General features: G+C 36.7%; 1 non-coding gene across 1 annotated transcript; it reads right to left on the minus strand.

Annotated features, from left to right (window-relative positions):
• Positions 1–17,080: 17,080 nt before the first annotated feature.
• Positions 17,081–17,187, minus strand: LOC122488828. Its single transcript, XR_006298746.1, has one exon. It is a non-coding gene; the product is annotated as a U6 spliceosomal RNA (small nuclear RNA).
• Between the last annotated feature and the right edge of the window lie 2,919 nt (positions 17,188–20,106).

The raw sequence follows: 20,106 nt of genomic DNA on the forward strand, positions 1-20,106 counted from the left end.
CATTCTTCCAGATTAGGACCAGCTCCCTCTCCTTTCTTGGTTGACATTCACCTTCAATCCTCAAGTTGAGGTAGAGATCATAGCCCTGATGATGCCTATATAAAGTGGCAGTGCCTGGAGGTCTGGACAGTGATTTGGTATTTGTGGGAGGATCAGGCACTCTGAGCAGTGGTTTCATGTGACAGTCATGTTGTCTAACTCATTTCCTATTTACTTGCTCCAAAATCCAGACTTAGATTTTGGCAGACAAAAGCAATCGATTTCTTGGACATCTCTTCAGGAATTTTGGATAGATAACGATATAAGAAGTCAAAATCTCAAGTTATGTATACACATAGAGGCATATTAGTATACATGTGTATGCACCTGTAGGAAAAGCTCACTGTTTCCCCTTTACCTGCAAACTGTTGACATTTCTGACCACAGATGCATGGGTTTTTCACACCTAGCAATTCTGACATTGCCTATAGTTAAGGCAGACCCCACAGGTTAAGGGCTCAGTACCACAATACTGTCCCCCTCCCCTGCTTAAGATGCTACTTCTAAGTGCTGGATCCCCAGATCACCCACAACTTCTGTCTGACTTGGCTACAAATGGAAGGTTCCCACAATACCCTCCTCATATTTGATAATTTGCTACAGAAGTCTACAGAACCCTAGGAAAGTCACTTATTATGGCTGATTTATTACAAAGGATATTTTAAAGGACACAAACAAACAGCCAGACGAAGAGGTACATGCAGTGAGTTCTGGAAGGGTCCCAAGCATAGGAGCCTCTATCCCCAGGCAGCTGGGGTGAGGGGGGCATCACCATCCCAGAACATGGATATATTCACCATCATGAAAGCTATGTGATCTCCTGAGCTCAGGGTTTTTATGGAGGTTTCATCACGTAAGCATGATTGATAATTATAACTTCCAGCCCCACTTACTCTCCCGAGCATGAGGATGAAACTGAAAGTTTCAGTCTTCTGATTATGGCTTAGACTTTCTGGTGACCAATCACCCTGATGAAGCTATCCAGGAGCCACCAACAGTTGCCTCATTAGAACAACAGGTGCTGCTATCACCAAGGAAATTCCAAGGGATTTCAGAGCTCTAGGTCAAATGGGGTCAAAGATCAAATATCATAACAAAAGATGCTCTTAGCACCTGTATCGCTTAAGAACACTTTACAAAAGTGTTAGGAGCTCTTGCCAGGACTGGCAATTAACACCAAAATATGTTTCTTATTATATCATAATGTTACAATGCAAATATAAAAATATTTATGTATCATGAATCTTTTTATGTTTCTGCCTCCATAAATGAACATTCATTAGCTCACACTCTCTATTCTTCTTTGAATTTTGTGCTACTCTTATTAGTTGTCAAGATGCCCCCAGGCTTTTCTTATTTTTTTTTAAAAGAGAGAGAGGGAGAGAGAGAGAGCGAGAGCATGCACGCACACATGTGGGGGAGGGGAAGAGAGAGAAAGAGAATGAGAAAATGTTAAACCAGCTCCAAGCCCAGCATGGACCCCAACCCGGGGCTCAATCTCACCACTGTGAGATCATGACCTGAGGTGAAATCAAGGGTCAGGCACTTAACTGGCTGAGTCACCCAGGTGTCCTGTCCCCCGAGTCTTAGTGCCTGGGTGTATATCTCCAAACTGGGTGTATATTCCCTAAAGGTAGGGAATAAAGATAAAGGACTACGACTTAGGACAAATTATATAACCTTTCTGACACCTCAGCCTCCTCATCAGTAAAATCGTTATGGCAGTTACACAGATCTCATAAGATTGTTGGGGAATGTTGAATGCCTATTATAGGCATCGTATAAATAATCATTAGGGGCACCTGGGTGGTGCAGTGGGTTAAGTTTCAGACTCTTGATCTTGGCTCAGGTCGTGATCTCTCAGTTCATGGAGTTCCAGCCCCACATTGGGTTCTGCACTGATGGCATGGAGCCTGTTTGGGATTCTGTCTCTCCTTCTTTCTGCCCCTCCCCTACTTGTGCATGTGCTCACTCTCTCTCTCTCTCAAAATGAGTAAATACACTTAAAAGCAAACAAAAAAAATCATTAATCATTAAATATTAGCTCTTGAAATGTAGCCTATATATGTAACATATAATGAATATATACCTATCTATAATTAATATAAAATATATAAATGCTATATAATATAAAATGTAATATAAATTATATGGATGTATTTATATGATATAAAATTAAGTATTAATTTACATATACTTATATTACAAAATAGAAAATGTATAAAATACATAATACAAAATTATAATATAACATGATTTATTATATAACATTATATTACAACACATATGTATCATGTAATACGTAAGTATATGTAATAGAATATTATATATAATGTATATATATATATATATTCATTGTATATATAATATAATATTATTCAGCCATAAAAAAGGAAATCCTGACATTTGCATCAACATTGATGTACCTTGAGGCTAAATGAGTTAATTAAAACATAGAAAGGAAAATATTGTAAGATCTTACTTTTATGTGGAATATAAAAACATTGAACTCATAGAATCAGTGAGTAAAATGGTGGTTGCAGGGGCTGGGGGTGAGGGGAATGAGGAGATGCTGGTCTGAGGATATAAACTTGGGGTTTTGAGATGATTGTGTTCCAGGGATCTAATGCACAGCATGGTGACTGTAGGTAATACTATGGTATTGCATACTTGAAAGTTGTAATGAGAGTGGAGCTTTGGTGCTTTCCCCATAACAGCAACAAAATGGTAATTACGTGAAGGAAAGGATGTATTAGCTAACTTTATTGTAAACATTGTGCAGTAAAATAAATGTATCAAATCATCACAGTTTTACACCTTAAACAATGTATGTCAATTATATCTCAATAAAGCTGGATGAAAATAGCTTATATTACTTTCCTTTTAACCGTTTTTTTTTTTGTTTTATAATTTGTGTATTCATCTGATTTCCTCATCAAGATAGTAAACTTCTAAGGAGCATGGATTTTATCTTCCCTGACTTTATTTTGTAATGCCTATTATCTTATACAATGAGAAACTGTGTAGCTTTAGTAATAAATGTGGGCTTTGTGGTCAGAAAGACATGGGTTCACATATAAATTAAAATCTAGGTTCTGATACTTAAGGGCAAGCCTCATTTTTCATATACAAGTCTTCAATAATAAAAATACCAACGTCAAGGTTACTACTGAATCTTGATAACAAAAACTATACAAAGAATTTACCTCAGTAATGTCCACACTGTACAACATCTGTTAATGTGGTGACAGTATCTCTATTGTCATCACCTTGGTTGGGGTGGGGAGTGTTGAAAGTGATCAAAACTCCTAGAGAGGAAATGTACAAGAATGTGAACTGATTACATATCATATGCTAAAATTCTTTCTCATGCATATGGTGAAATTAGTTATACTATTTAAAATGGGCAGAATTATATTCTGGAACTATAACATCTTAGAGCAGCACATTTTCCCCTCAATCAAGCAGATCAGAAAATGGAGATATAAGAAACAAAATTAGTTAAAGAGGATACAAATTTTTAATTATGTTTCCTTGATGACCCCTTTTAATATTCTCTGGCCTTCATTTCCTCCATTGGTAGTCTCTAGCCAACATAAAAGTAGTCATTTGGAAAAGATTTCTAACTTACCTTATCTGCTCTCTTATACTTGTTATTCTTCTCTTTCTTTCCCTCATATCTGGGACAGGAGATCTAGCTCATCCTTTAATTTGAGCTCCAAAATATCTTTGTGCATTATATAGGGCAGGTATAATTATAAGCAATTTAAAATGAGAAATAGTCCTAGATAGGTTAAGTTAGTTGCCCGTGGTCATACAGCTGTAGTCACTGGTAGGCAGGACGCAGACCTCATCTTTGAACTCCAGATTCAGAGTTCTTCCTGTCACACCAGTCTGGTTTTGACTTTCAAGACTGCTTGGGCCAGCCCATGGTGGGTAGTTTTAAATTTTGGATACAAAGTATGCCTCATGCCATCAACTCTTCAGTCAGTAGATAAGTGTCAACTTTGTCATAAGCATTGTAGTGTTTTATAACTAGCTGAGGAGAACAATTCAACCAAATGTAGCAAGAAAAGAAAAAGGTTTATATATAGGAAACATATTAGCAAAAGAACATGCTTTGCAGATATAGCATTTTATTTGTATTAAAAAAATTTTTGTTTTAGTTTATCTATTTAGAGAGAGAGCACAAGCAAGCAGGGGAAGGGCAGGGAGAGAGGGAGAGAGAGAATCCCAAGCCCTCTGTGCTGTTAGCACAGAGCCCGACGCGGGGCTCAAACTCAACAAACTGTGGTATCATGATCTGAGCTAAAACCGAGAGTCGGACGCTTAACTGACTGAGCCACCCAGGCACCCTACAAACCACAGCATTTTAAAATAAGAGTCTGTTTAAGGTGAGTGCCATGTGTATTTGGTTCCCCCTTGGAATTCCTAATTCAATGGTGATTATTTGCTTAGGAAAACATGTTTCCAATGATAAACCCAATTTAAAAGGTGCAAATCTTTTCTATTACACATCACTCTATAAAGACACTATTCACTTGTGTGAAGTACAGGAATTTTTGGTGCTCAATTATACTTTGAGCTTGTTCCTAGAAAAATAAACCTCTGAGTTTCTATTTTTATTTTTATTTTTGACCTCTCCCCAAAATGCCAAGTGTAAGTTCTCATACACAAAAAACACTGAGAAAATATCATCCACTGACTTCTGGAAGGTAAACCTTATTGAACAAAAACACTGTCCCATTTCTTGGAGGTGCTGGAGTCATAATTCATCTCCTTGTAGACACAAGTGAAAAGCAACTCTCAGCACAGCTGCCTCTGCTCCTGGTCTGTGCGGTGATTGATGGGACCGGAAGTAGGCAGTAAGTGCTCCTAAGGATTTCTCACAGAGTTGATAACCTGAAGGACATGGATGACTTGGGACTTCAGTGATAAACTCTGCATGGTCTGTAAACCCCTACCATTAGTATGCAAATATTCCTACATACCTTTATATATACACCTTAACTGAAATGTATATAAACTTGGTCCTTTATTAATAATATCTGGTGTAAGCTACTCATGTGGCTAAGGAATTAGATATCATGAGTCAGAAGAGGACCGCATAGCCCACTGATGCTTTTATACACTCAGAGGGAAAAGCTGAAACATTGAGGCATTGCCTTTGTGACTTCACTCCCCCAGTCTTTGAGAACTACGGGTAGGATGAAGTATTGAGATAATGTTCTTTAGCCATAAATTTCAAATGGAGAGTGCAAAGATTAAGAAGATTATATTGACTACCTCTGTTAGATGCCCAAAAATATCTCATTAGATTCGCTGAAAGTGATACCCGTGAAGAATCTGGAACGAACAGCTATAAAAGGAATGGTAAAGTGCTGGAAGAGCTGAGAATTTTAGGATAAAATAAACTAGATATGTTGGGAGCAGCATCTGTCTCCAGAGAAGGGAATGGATGTCTGATTGTATTGCGGGCATTAAGGTAGTCATTTATTAAATGTTAGGCTTCTTAATGTTCCAGAAGTTGTTTTATTTCCAAAAGTTGAGTCTTCTGTACTGTACTTTTTAGTAGACTCGAGATTTAATATCTGCCTGCATCACACTTCCTCCTTTTCTTTTCTTACCATTAGGTTCTCTTTTTCATTTTCTTCATCTCCCTTATATTGCAAGCTCCACAAAACATTTGTTTTGTCAACACACACTCACACACACACACACACACACACACACACACACACACACATTCTTCTATATGCAAACATCTGTGTTGAAAAGAAGGTGATAAGAGAAAGTATTAACTTCTGCGCTGAATGTCACTAGATATCTCTTTTCTGCAGATATTTCAAGGCTACACATATCTTTTGTATTTTTTCACTATCCCTATTAAATGCATGTGATTCATAGTGAAATTTGCAGAGGTACATCAGTATCACGGAATAGAGAATACTATAAACACCATGGTTCTATGATTTAAAAAAAAAGGAGGGGGGGGAAGTGACATCAGCTGTTTTGGCAAACATTTCTTCATTTCTACTCTGGGAAGATAATAGTTGTCAGTTACTTGGAATACTTTTCCTTGTTAGTGGATTCTATTTATGATTATATTGAACTTCTAAAGAAAAACATATTTCATTGGGTTGAGACCAAGAGTGTAGGGAAATTACAGAAATGCCAACTCTAGATAATTGCTAATGTAGAGAGGCAAACTCTATTGATTGTGTTTTTTTGGATTTGACACCGTCTTTTCATAACAAGGTTTTATGGATCACAGGGTTTACTATAAAAGAAGTTCAGTGCTTTATTGTAGATGCTCAAAGGAAGAGAATTATCCCCATTATTAAACTGAGAATAGTCGGTAAAACAACCATATTAATTTATGCACACACTTCCCATTGCTGTCATAGAGGTGAGAATCACATTCTTAGCAATCAGTCTGGTCAACCTGTAATTACTGTGTCTTGGAAGGATAATATTTATTGCAATTTTTTAAAATTGTCATAATATGTAATAAGAATTACTAATTTTTCGAGCTTGTCATGGTTTGGAGTTAACTGCTTGAGAATTAAATATTATGTTGGAGACCAAAGCAAAGTTGAAGCTTAGTTAATATTTAACCGATTTTCTCTTTGGTTTAAAAATGCGTAAACAGATGATATAGATACAATAAAATACCTTATTTTTATAAGAGAGAACCTCAACTGTTATCATCAGATTAGTTTTGTGGTTTTATTACACTCAACAAGAATAGTTGATTTTAACTTGATGCCTATTTCTAAATTACTAATGAAGGAATTTAATAAAGGTTCCCACTGTTGGACTTCAAACTTGAGATTATTCAAAGTATATTCAAGTTTGTTGATGCTTTTTTTAAACATTTTATTTTATTTATTTTTGAGACAGAGAGAGACAGAGCATGAACAGGGGAGGGGCAGAGAGAGAGGGAGACACAGAATCTGAAACAGGCTCCAGGCTCTGAGCTGTCAGCACAGAGCCCGACGCGGGGCTGGAACTCACGGACCATGAGATCATGACCTGAGCTGAAGTCGGCCGCTTAACCGACTGAGCCACCCAGGCGCCCCATGTTGATGCTTTTCAAATAATAGAACCCCTGCTTGCAATCTGGAGGTTTATAAAATTTTTAAAATCAAGTCAGTAGATTTCTTCCTAGGTCTGATGAAGAGAACTAACAATTATTAAACTCCCAAATTATACTAACCTGGGTAAGCTTGGCTTTTTATGAAGTATGTTGACATTTATGGTAAGAAACAAATATCTGATTGGGTCATTTCTGCACTGGAAAACAAAAGGTTTTACTTTGAACCAGGTAGGCTCGGTGTGTTATGCTTTTTAAATGTATCACCAATTAAACTTCCCTCTGTTGACTGAATATTGCCAGAGGCATTTCATCTTAATGTCTGCATAGTTTCCAGTACACTGTGACCATTTAATTGTACTGTGGGAGATGGAAATGTGTTTTTACAGTTGCTTATTTCATGTTTTTTTTTTCCCAGTAGATCTGATTTCCGTGTTGAGATGGTGCGCAAAACCTGTCAAAATTTTAGACCATATTGTGTTTTATATCCGGTTTGTTCCACTGTCGTATAGGATTCTCACCACACTCTTCCCTCTACCTTCCTTCTTTCCTGATTTCCTCCCTTTCTTTTCAGTGAAAATGAGAGGAAGGCATCTGATGTACTGTTTGTTTCTACGATGATTGCTAATGTTAGGATCCAACTTTTGGTAACATCTTCTCAATTATAAAACTCAAAAGACATTGATTTACCCTCAGAGCCTTCTCATCCAGGGCAGCAACCTGTCAGAATAAGGTGTTGGAATCAAAATGGGAGGATTGTTGCAGACAGAGGTCTTCCCCCCTACCCCCACACCCACACAAAAATAGGGACAGAACATATTTTTTCTTATTTTTTTAATGTTTATTTTTGAGAGAGAGAGAGAGACAGAGACAGAGCACAAGTAGGAAAGGGGAGAGAGAGAGGGAGACACAGAATCCGAAGCAGGCTTCAGACTCCGAGCTGTCAGCACAGAGCCTGACTTGGGGCTCGAACCCACAGACTGTGAGATCATGACCTGAGCCAAAGTCAGTCACTTAACCAACTGAGCCACCCAGGCACCCTGGGACAGAACGTATTTGATTCATTATTTTTAATGATGAAGTCTTACCCAATTTTATTTTGTTTAATAAGCTAAACAATAATGTAGCATGATCTAAGTATCAGTTATAATATTTGATTACCAAAGATCGATGGAGAACTTTTTAAAAGCTGAGGTTTTGAAAGTCATGTAGTCCTAAGACTCTTGAAATGAGGGGAGTTTGCAACTTATGCACAGCATTCAAGCCCCCTCCTCCTCCTTTGAACCCCCCCAAAGCATCTGCAGTTTCTCTCCCTTGCTTGTCCTTAAATAATATGCTGTCTCTTGTCCTCCTCTGCTATTCCTTAGCTTTTTCTCAACCATCTCTGTGACTGGAATGCTCTTCCCCAGAATCTACAAGGCTAACTTCGTCACCATCCTCAAGTCTGTCCTGAATCATCCATCCTGACCATCTATTTTATCCCAAAACATTTGCTCCCACCCCACTGCAAACTCCTGGTCCTCTCATTCTGCTTTTTTTTTTTCTTTTATATATAGTACTCATCATCTTTTACCCTAGGTAATTTGGTTATTGATTATATTTCTCATGGATTTAATTCCCATGTTAAAGTATAATCCTCAAAAGGGCAGTGATATTTGTTTGAACTGTTCATGGGTACATTTTAATCACCTAGGACAGAGTTTGAGACACAGTAGGAGCTCAGTTAATACTTGTTGAATGAATCAGTCATTTCATATGACCTAATTGATATGGTAGATTTGTTTCCATTGCAGAGCAAAAGATACCTAAAATTTTCTTAATTATTTTTAATTAGAAGTTATTATGAAAGCATAGAGTTTGGCAGAGGGCATGAAATAATTACTGAGGACTAAAGAATAGTTATCACAAATGTGATATGGTAGCTCGGTTTGTATTGTTAGCCCCAAATCATAGGAACATTTAGATACCTGCTTTGTTCTTTAGAAGGAATACCATTAGATAATTGTATGTATTGCAGTAAAAATATTCTAACATTTTAGCACCAATAAAATTGTAGATCATCAAAATATTTTCTGAGCAGAAGCAGGTGTGTTGTGCAAGTTTTGTAATGATACACATCTGAAATAAGAGGCAGATTGTGATTCCTTAAAGAGCTGGAGTGTTTCAACAAGAGTAGCAAATAACTTTGGTTTCCTGCATTGCAGTCTTTTACCCAAATTGCAGATGCTGTTGAAAATGAATGTATCACATTTTTAAAAGTTACAGCTGTGAAACTACTCTTATCCCTCTTAAACTACAGTCTAGTGTATATATTCACATGAAATCTAAATAAATATAAACTTTTAACCTGAAAATAAATTAAATTTATAGTATTATATCTTTTGTTTTGTTTTACTATTTTGAGAGAGAGAGAGAAAGTATGTGCACGAGTGCATAAACTGGGGAGGGCGAGAGAGAGAGAGAGAGAGAGAGAGAGAGAGAGAAACTCCCAAGCAGGCTCCATGCTGTTAGTGCAGAGCTGACACAGGGCTTGATCCCATGAAGGCTGAGGTCATGACCCGAGTCGAAATCGAGTGGGACGCTTAACCAGCTGAGCCACACTGATGCCCCTAAAATGCTGTTTTTTGAGACATAGTCATTTTCACTATAAACACAGAATTAATAAGCATTCTTGCAATAAATGCAACTTTATCTGTCATATTTGCTGAATGAAACAAGAATATTAAAGAGCTATTGACAGAGGAGAAGTGTTCAATAGCAACCTCAAGTTTACCTTATGGAAACAAAAAAATGGTTTTCTTTGAAGAGTGGGAGAGATTTAATTAAACATAAATTGAGGAAAAGGTTACTTTCTATTAAAATTTAAAAGGTTAAGAAAGTAAGTACAAAGCAATCCGTGAGACCATTTTTCCAAATGCTCACTTCCATTTGCATCATACAAAGCAGATAAGTCATGCGTCCCTCCACACCCCAAAGTGGAAAACGGAGGTACGTGTATAACATAAAAGAACACCTGTTAGTAGGTCTCACCTGAAGAAATGGGAAGGGCAAAAGCTTCCTTCTTTCAGAATTAATTTGATAATTAGAGTTCTCTCTCAAATCTCAGATGACTCAACACAGAATAGCACAGAATGTCAAAGCGTAGAGGGAGTTTCCAATGGAAATTAATAGGTTGATGGTAATAAGTAGAAGTGGCGCTAATTCCTCCTTTTCTAATTGCTAATATAATCGTAATACAGTAAGACAGTATGGGAACACACGAAAGTTAAAGAAGGAAAAAGACAGGTCTGCTTATTATTATTTCAGTATGAGATGTGGCAGTAAATTTGAGGCTGAGGGAAAAGTCAGTTGTGGTGGTGGTGGTTTTTTTTTTTTTTTTTTTAATCATCCTTCCACTGAGGGAACTGCTCTATTTCCAAAAATGAGTTCTTAAAAAAAGAAAAACTACAGTCTGTACTTTGAAATCAGGTGCAATTATCCTATTAGCAATTGAAACCTTCCCCACATCAGGAGAGGCTTAATTTAAACTACTTAAGTCTAAGGTAATTGGATTGACTACTCCCTAGTAACTAGACTGCATTTACTGGGATGGTCAATTCCACAGTCCTATGAATGTAATCTCCAATTCAGAATGATCAGGGAACATCTGTGGAAAATTTCTGGCTTACAATTATTTTTTGTGCCTAATTTAAATAAATCCTAAAAGGAATCTAAAAGTTGCTCTGGGTTCCCTAACATGGTGATTGGAATTAAGGTACTCCCATTGATAGAAATATCCTTTTCACAAAGATTCTTGTGGTAATATGTAAGTATCTCAAATAAAATAAAATTAATCAATGTTATTCAAGGATAATGGGAGGTAGTAAGTAGAGGGAGAGGACAGGAGTTTTTGTATCTTGAGTTGCTATTTATTCATAAGCCTCTCAGTGCCTTACTTTTTAACTGATTGTAAAGAAGAAAGAACCCATAAACTAAGTCATTTTAAGATATCAATGACTAAAATTGTATTAAAATTTTTGTATTACTCTTTCCAAGATTGTCTGCATCTTCAAACAGAATGTCTATAGGTGGAAATATTTTAATTTAAATAAAGAGGCTCTAGCTGGTGGTACAAGTGGGAGACACATTTGACTGGATGCCACCTTTCAAGTCAAACACCAAAGTACAATTTCTATTATGTTCCTAATGAGTCACTTTCTTGGATTTTAAAATGAAACTTCTCATCAGTCTCTGGTTGTGGATAATGTGGAGTGAGGATACACCCTCCTATCTCTGTCACCAAAATCAACTGTAAAACCTGAACAGTATGGACGGATCAATTACTCGAGGATTCTTCAAAGTAAATAGATTCACAGTAGCCAAAAGGTGAAAACAACCTAATTGTCCATTGATGGATAAACAGATAGTGAAGAGATGTTATATTCATACAATGGAATATTGCTCAGCCATAAAAACTAATGAAATTTTGCCATTTGTGACAACATGGATGAACCTGGAGAATATTATGCTAAATGAAGTAAGTCAAACAGAGAAAGACATTTTATCACATCTATCACACATATTGCACTTATGTGTGTAATCTAAACAAACAAAACAAAACAAAACCCAGAGTCATGACACAAAAAACAAACACATCCGTGGCTGCCGGAATAATGGGAAGCAAAATGGGGGAAGGGGATTAAGAAATATAAATTTCTAGTTATAGAATAAGTAAGTCATGGGAAAGTAATGTACAGCATGGGGAACATGGTCATTGACATTGTATTAACTTTGTAAACTGCCATATGGTAACTAGACTTGTGGTGACCATTTTGTAATGTATACAGATGTCAAATCACCATGTTGTACACCTGAAACTAATATAATAGTGTATGTCAGTCGTACCTCAATAATTTTTAAGTGGTTTAAGAAATTAAGACTTGAATAAATAAGTCAACCAGTATCTGTGCTGGCAAATCATGCAAGTGGAAACATTGCTGTAAACAAATATCACAAGGGAATGAAGCCTGTGGGAATCACAGAAATAAAAAATGTAAAAGAAAAAGTAACAAAAATTTTCAGGATTTAAAATTGAAGTTAAAAATTCACTTCAGACTGGGGCGCCTGGGTGGCTCAGTCAGTTAAGCTTCCGACTTCGGCTCAGGTCATGATCTCATAGTTCATGAGTTTGAGCCCCGCGTCGGACTCTGAGCTGACAGCTCAGAGCCTGGAGCCTGCTTCAGATTCTGTGTCTCCCTCTCTCTCTGCTCTCTCTCTTTCTCTCTCAAAAATAAATAAACATTAAAAAATTTTTAACAAATTCAATTCAGACAAAATATTTGCTGTGGAAAATAAGGCAGAAATATGTTTATGTTAAGCAAAATTGTCCATCTGTCCCCTTGTTGAATTCAAGAACCAACTGGAGACTTCTTGTTTCCTCATTAATATAGAAGACTGAGCTAGCGTTAGCACGGAGCAGACGATGGTGCCTGATTGCAGTTCAGTAACAATATGACACCAGTGTCCAGATATTTCCTTTAATTTGCGTTGCTTTACTTGATGTGATTGGGTGAAATTCAGCACTTCTAAAATATTCTAGGTTATTCATAATTCAATTAATAAAAGATTATAATCCTGGATATGAGATTGGTATGTGAAGATAGGATGGACAGTTGTTGGCTATCCCCCTCAGTCCTTTCCTCCTTATTCTCTTCTCAAGAATTTTCCATTTGGGATCCTGTTTGTTCTGGGGAAACTGATTCTATCTCTGGGACCTGGGACCAAGCCTAAGCCAATTACCATTTCCCATTCCTCTGGCCACAGAATTGGTGCAGTGAAAGGTGCAGTGAATTCTAATCTGATCCAACCAAAGTGAACCTTTGGATGTGTGCTCAAGTTTCTGGGACAAAAACACCCTCTCTACTACTGATATGAAGGAATGATTTTGTATCTATGAGATCTATTAACTACCATGTTGGGATCATAAGAGGGGTGACATCAGTGCTGAAAACAGCAGAGTAAAGAGATTGGCAGAAACCAGTCATTTGAAATTATCAAGCCTATCGAAAGTCCAGCTCCTCCTTTTGCACTTACAGTTACATAAACCATATACATTCCTTAACTGCTAAGCCAATATTACTCATTTTTTTTTTTGTAATAAGTAACAGTATCATACCTGCTACTGAAGGAAAACTAGGCTTTTTGTGATGGGCAGAATAATGGCCAACAAAAGATGTCCACACCTTAATCCCTGGAACCTACCACTCGATTGTTACATGGCAAATGGGAAATTGAGATTCTAAATGGAACTCAGATTGTAGCCATCTGACCTCAAGATGGGCTCAAAGTAATCAGCATCCTTAAAATTGAAAGCAGGAGACAAAAGATGAGTTAGTGTCAGTGTGATTCAACTTGAGAAAGAGTCAACCAGCCATTGCTGACTTTGGAGATGGAAGTCTGGAGCCAAGTGCCAATGAAAGTGACTGATCCCTAGGGATCAGAAACGCAAGGATATGGACTCCGCCCTAAGCCCCCAGAAGGAACACAGCCCTTATATCATCTTGATTTTAGTCCCATTTTGGACTTCTGATCTCCAAAACTTAAGATAATAAATTTAGGTTGTTTGGAGCCATCAAGTTTGTGGTAATTTGTTACAATAGTGATAGAAAAGTAAAGCCGTTAAGTTAGCTGTTCCTGTGGGAACTTCTCCATCTTGTCCCAAGCTTGTTTAGTTGTCCCTCTCATACACTTCTTCAGCACCCTGTCCACAGCTTCTATAATCTGTATATACTTTAGCATGTCTTTTTTTTTTTTTTTGATGTTTATTTTTGAGAGAAAGAGAGCAAGCGTGAGAGGGGGAGGGGCAGAGAGAGAGGGAGACACAGAATCCAAAGCAGGCTCCGGGGTCTGAGCTGTCAGCACAGAACCCGACACAGGGCTTGAACCCACAGACCTCAAGATCATGACCCAAGCCGAAGTCAGGGGCTTAACCGACTGAGCCATCCAGGTGCCCCGAGCATGTGTTTCTTAAAAATAGTAACATTCGTTTGGAGAGAGAGAGCATGCATATGGGTGAGGGGGAGGGGCAAAGGGAGAGGGAGAGAGAGTCTTAAGCAGGCTCCATGCCCAGTGTGGAGCCTGTCGCTAGCCTAGATTTCATGACCGTGAAATCATGACTTGAGCTGAAATCAAGAGTCAGACACTTAACCGCCTGAGTCACCCCGGTGCTCCCAAAACAGAGACATTTTCTTACGTAATCACAGATAGTTATGAAAATTTAGAAATTAATACTAGGACAATATTAACACAATATTTCAGTCTGTAGTCCTTATTCAAATTTTATTGTCTCATTAATGCCCTTAACGTCAAAGCATGCTTTTATTTATTTATTTATCGCTGGTCAAGGATCCAATCCAGGATCACACATTGCATTTAGTTTTCCTGTCTTTTTCATGTGCCTTTTCTGCAACATTTTCTCGTTCCTTTGTCTTTTGCATCAATCATGTTTTTGAAAAGTACAGGCTGAGTATTTTTCTGAAAATCCCACAGTTTGATGTTTCCTCAGGATTTGATTCAGGCCATGCATTGTTGGCAGAAATACCACAGATGTGTCCTCAGCACATCCTGCCAGTAGGCAGACGTTGTCAAGTTGGGCCAGTTACTGGTGATATTTATTAACTTTGACATCACTTGGCTAAGGTGGCAACTACCATTTTTCTTTACTATAAAGTTATTAATTCACTATTTATAATTAATAAGTGCTTCATTTAGTTTTCTCACGAGATACTGCTTATAATTAATAAGTATTTCATAAAGAGATACTTTCTCACATTTATTTTTATTAGTATGGACTCATGGATTCCTATTTTGTTATGTGGGTTGTAACTCATCACTATAATGATTTATTTGCCTCTACCATCTCACACTAGGCCAGTGGTAGTCTTTTCAAGCTGACTCCAGTGTCATTTTGATATGTCCCCATGAATCTTTGAATGCTTTCTTGCAGTCTGGCACTCTACGTTTGTCTTTTACTTTTCATGTCCCCACCCCAGAATCAGCCATTTTTTTCAAGGAGCCCTGGTTCCCTTTATTGGAGATGGTATTTTGAAATCAAGATCTCAGTGCTAGGTGTGTGTGTGTTTTGTTTTTGTTTGTTTTTGTTTTTGTTTTTGCTTTCTTCTTTTTTTTTTTTTTTTTTCTACTGGAGTTTCACAGCTTTCGGGTCTTTTCAGCAAACGGACCTAGCAGGTAGAGAGGAGACTTGAAATCGTCAGCTACAATTCTGGATTTGACTACTTTTATTTTTCAATCAGTTTTTGCTTCATGTAATTTGAAACTCTGTTGATGCAGCAGTTGGGATGGCTGTGTTTTCTTGGTAAGCTGCCCCATTTATTGTTATAAAATGTCCCTCTTTGTCTCTGGTAATGTTTTTGTTCTGAAGTCAACTTTGTTTAATATTAGAGTCACTCCAATGTTCATTTTGTTTTCTGTGTTGAAAACAGTATTAGATGTAATTCAGACATCATATAGCTCATCCACTTAAAGTGCTTTTTTTAGTATATTCATTCACACATAGGGTTGTGAAGCCAATACCATAATCTAATTGGAGAAGGCTCTGTTTACCCAAAGAATCCCTGTATTTATTTATTAGCAGTGAACACTGTCCTTGCTAGACCCCCACACTCACTTCAAGCAACTGCTAGTCTACTTTCTGTTTCTATAAATTTGCTTACTCTGGACATTTCATATAAGTAGAATCATACAATATGTGGTCTTTGTGACTGGCTTGTTTCACTTAGCATAGTGTTTTCAATCTTCATCCATGGTGTAACAGGTACCAATGCCTATTTATTTTCATAGTTTGGTGATATTCCAGTGTAGCATATTTGTTTCCTGTTGCTGATGTAACAGATTTAGTGGCCTGAATCAACATAAATGTATTGTCTATCAGTTCTACAGATTAGAAATTCAGTACGAGCCTCACTTTGTTAAAATCAAGATGATGGCTAAGCTGCATTCCTGTCTGGAAGCTGAGGAGAATTCATTTCCTTGTTTGTTCCAAGGAACAAGATGTCCCCTGGTCCCCTGGTCCTTGCTTTATGGCCCTCTCTCTCTCCATTTTCAAAGCCAACAAAAGCAGGTGGCGTTCTCACATGGAATTACTGTGTGACTCTTCGGTCTCCTTCCTCAAGTTTTCTGGAGCTTTGTGATTACACTGGACACCTTGATCTTTCAGGGTAACCTCCCGTCTCAAAGCCCTTAACTTACACATCTTTGGAAAGCCCCCTTTGCCAGGTAAGGAAACATACTCACAGGTTCCAGGGATTAGGACATGGTCATATTTGGAGGCCTTTATTCTGCCTACCCCATTTGGATATGCCACATTGATTTATCCATTTATCTATCGGTGGACTTTTGGGCTGTTTCCACCTTTTGGTCTTCATGAATAATATACTTGTGCATTTCATTTACAAATGTTTCCATTTCTGTTTGGCATATACTTAGGAACCGAATGGCTGGGTCATGTGGTGACTCTGTATTTAACTTTATGAGAAATTGCTACACTGTTTTCCAAAGTAGCTGCCTCATTTTCCATTCCAACAATCTATGAAGGTTCCAGTTTCTCCACATCCTTACCAACAAGTATTATTTCGAGTCTTATTTATTATAGCCATCCTCACATTTTCCTTTCTAATTAGTGTTTGGATGGTAAATTTATTTCCATTCTTTGACCTTTAACCTGTGTATTTATATTAAAGCAGGTTTCTTGTGAAGAGCATAAAATGGATCCTACATCATGTTATGTGTATATATATATATATATATATATATACACACACACACACACATGCATTTTATATATATATATATATATATATATATATATATATATATACACATATATATATATGTGTCAAAGCCCTTTTCATATTAATTTCTATAACACTTTTTTAGAGCCAAGTTTTTTAAAATAGTAAACAGTTCACAAATTTGCCTATCGTCCCTGCTCAGGGACCATAGTAATCTTCTATCATTCCAGTTTTAGTGTGTGTGCTGCTAATAATAATGAGCATTCTTATAATAACGTTCTTCCTTGATTATAACCTTACTAAATTATAGGCCTTTTGAGGGCAGAGATAATGTCTAATCTACTTATAATTGTCTTTCCTAGCCTCATGCCTGAAGTATTTGTTGAATGAATATGTGAAACTTAATAGATTTTCACTGTAGACATTTTATTCAAAAGGCTTATCCCATAGTTGTCAATACGCTTTCAATTATTTCCTGTTGGAGGGACACCTGAGTGTATCAGTTATCCACTTGAAAGGGATCTGGATTGAACCTACTTATTTCCCACAAGGTGTTTATTAACCTTTTTATTCCATCGGTTTACAAATGTTTAGTAATCCAATAATTATTCTCTTCTTTCTCCCAAGTCAAAGTTCTTTTTTAGTCTGATATTTATGTGGTCTTTTTCTGGACTGGCTTGACATCATGCACCTTTAATATTATACTATTACGCTCTCCAGGATACATTTTGATCAACTAAACATTCCATCTAACAGATGTGTCCATAAAAGGATAGATCTTTACTTGCAGCAGAAATAAATTTGGCACATGATTGAAACTGTTCGTACACAAAGGACTAGGTATCAAGTTAACTGGAGTGCCATGGCATCATAATGCAAAACAGCAAAATATTTATTAAAAGAATACATTTAAAAATTTAGAGATAATGGCAGTATCTGAAAAGATCCAAAGAACATTTTGTAAATGTTAAATCTCCTGCATCTTTGTTGCTTTGATGTTTTAGAGTTTGCCGAAAGATTTGTCAAAAGTAATTTACGGTTAGAGGATCTATTTTTGTATTACCATGGAAGGAAATATAATGTAGTTTTAAAAATTAAAACTATGGACAAAGCATAGACTCTTAAATCTGACTCATTAAAAAAGACTTAAATGCAAACAGCCAATGGCTTTTAATTATAGGAGAATATATTGCAAGCTTTAGTATCATCTAAATATAAAATCTATCTTTAATACCCTAAATTAAGTGGAATAGATGATGGGTTTTAATTGATATGGACTGTTTTGTAAATAAGAGAAATTACTTTGAATTGTTTTGTAGTTCTTTTCTGTTTCTCACACTTCTCACCTGACTCAAGTTAAAATTCCTGGAGGGTAAGAATCATGTCTTTTGGTTGTTTGGTACATTCACAGCAGTGAAAAACATAACATACATACATAACACGTGCTGATAAATATTATTTGAAAGCATGTGTCCTCTCTGACAACTTCTGTTCTCTCGCCCAGGTGCCTCTTCCAACACTCTGCTTCCTGTACGGCTCTATTTCTTGTTCCGTTGCTTCTCAGATGTCACCGTGTCACAGAGGCCTTTCTCTACCACGTTGTGTGAAATCTCAGTTACTTTCACCCTGGTCCATTGTCCTGCACAACTTTTTTCCATTTATGGAAAATAAAAAACTATGATTTTTCTGTGGGCACAATAAGAAAGTGTGCAAGAAATTCTAACATATTTTTTTAACACAAGCTTAATTTTTATTATGACAGTAATACAAGCTTTTGTGGAAAATTAGAAGATGTATAGATAAAAGAAAAATGGCTTTTATCTGCAGTGACATAAACATTTAAATTTAACACTTCCCAGGGTTTTCTTTGTAAATATTAATTTATTTTGCTTTCTACTTTCATTTATGAAGTTTCAAACACAAATAAAATATATATCATTAAAATTTGAAATTAAATGACAATAGAATGTAATAAAGCATTAATTTTAACTATTTGAAAATTGAAAAAAAATGAAAAGCTATGTAATGTGAAGACAATTCAACATGATATATTAACTATGTTATCAATATACATTTGTTTCCGGGACGCCTGGGTGGCGCAGTCGGTTAAGCGTCCGACTTCAGCCAGGTCAAGATCTCGCGGTCCGGGAGTTCGAGCCCCACTTCGGGCTCTGGGCTGATGGCTCAGAGCCTGGAGCCTGTTTCCGATTCTGTGTCTCCCTCTCTCTCTGCCCCTCCCCCGTTCATGCTCTGTCTCTCTCTGTCCCAAAAATAAATAAACGTTGAAAAAAAAATAAAAAAATAAAAAAATATACATTTGTTTCCGTAAAAGAGTGAAAATAGCATCAAGTTTCCCAATAGTGCATTAAGAGAATTAAAGATTTTAATACTTACTTGATATTGATGCTTAGATAAATCGATTTTAATTTTATTTCCAATCGACTAAATAATGATAAAACATTTTATATGAAATTGAGTTTTGCCATATTTTTGCTTCTCTCTTCCATAAAGTATGGATTTCATAATTTCAATTTTAAAAATCCGTTGGGTAAAAATAACCTGTACTGTACAAGTTGACATTCTTAAAGTCAACAGATACAGAGGCCAAAAGGTTTTGTGGCATGTTTAATTACCAAAACTGAGGTAGTAATATTCTGATTAAATTATTATTTCTGTCTTAGCATTGGTTTTAGAAGATTTAGCTTAGGCCCATATGGAAGTGAGAGTGGGAGAGAACAGTTATGATGATGTTTTGCCTGTATGGTGACAGTGAGCACTTTGGGATTTCCATAATTGAACTCCTTTTCTTGTCTCATACAAGTCTGGGTGTCTCATATTGATGCCAAGGCCTACTCTGCAGAATCGTTATGAAGGCTAGGAATATATACCAGTCAGGAATTGAGCACAATGCACAGAGTAGACAACTCAGCACACAGGGACTTATTATCTTATGCATTCATTTGCAAGTTAAGTTTTACTGTTTGCTCCTACTCTACACAAAATTTGATCTCTTCCCTTCTCTTCTTTTCTCTTCTCTTTTCTAAAAATGTCTTACCAACACAGGGTCTCGGGAATTATTTATTCTCTAGAGGAAAGTAGAATACTGGCTATTATGTCTAGGTTTTCTAACTGGATATGTGGCAGAGATTGTTCTTCATCTATTTTCCTCCGGTGAAACAGCGA

Source organism: Prionailurus bengalensis, chromosome A2 (assembly GCF_016509475.1).
Source record: "Prionailurus bengalensis isolate Pbe53 chromosome A2, Fcat_Pben_1.1_paternal_pri, whole genome shotgun sequence".
In the NCBI taxonomy this organism is placed as follows: domain Eukaryota; kingdom Metazoa; phylum Chordata; class Mammalia; order Carnivora; family Felidae; genus Prionailurus; species Prionailurus bengalensis.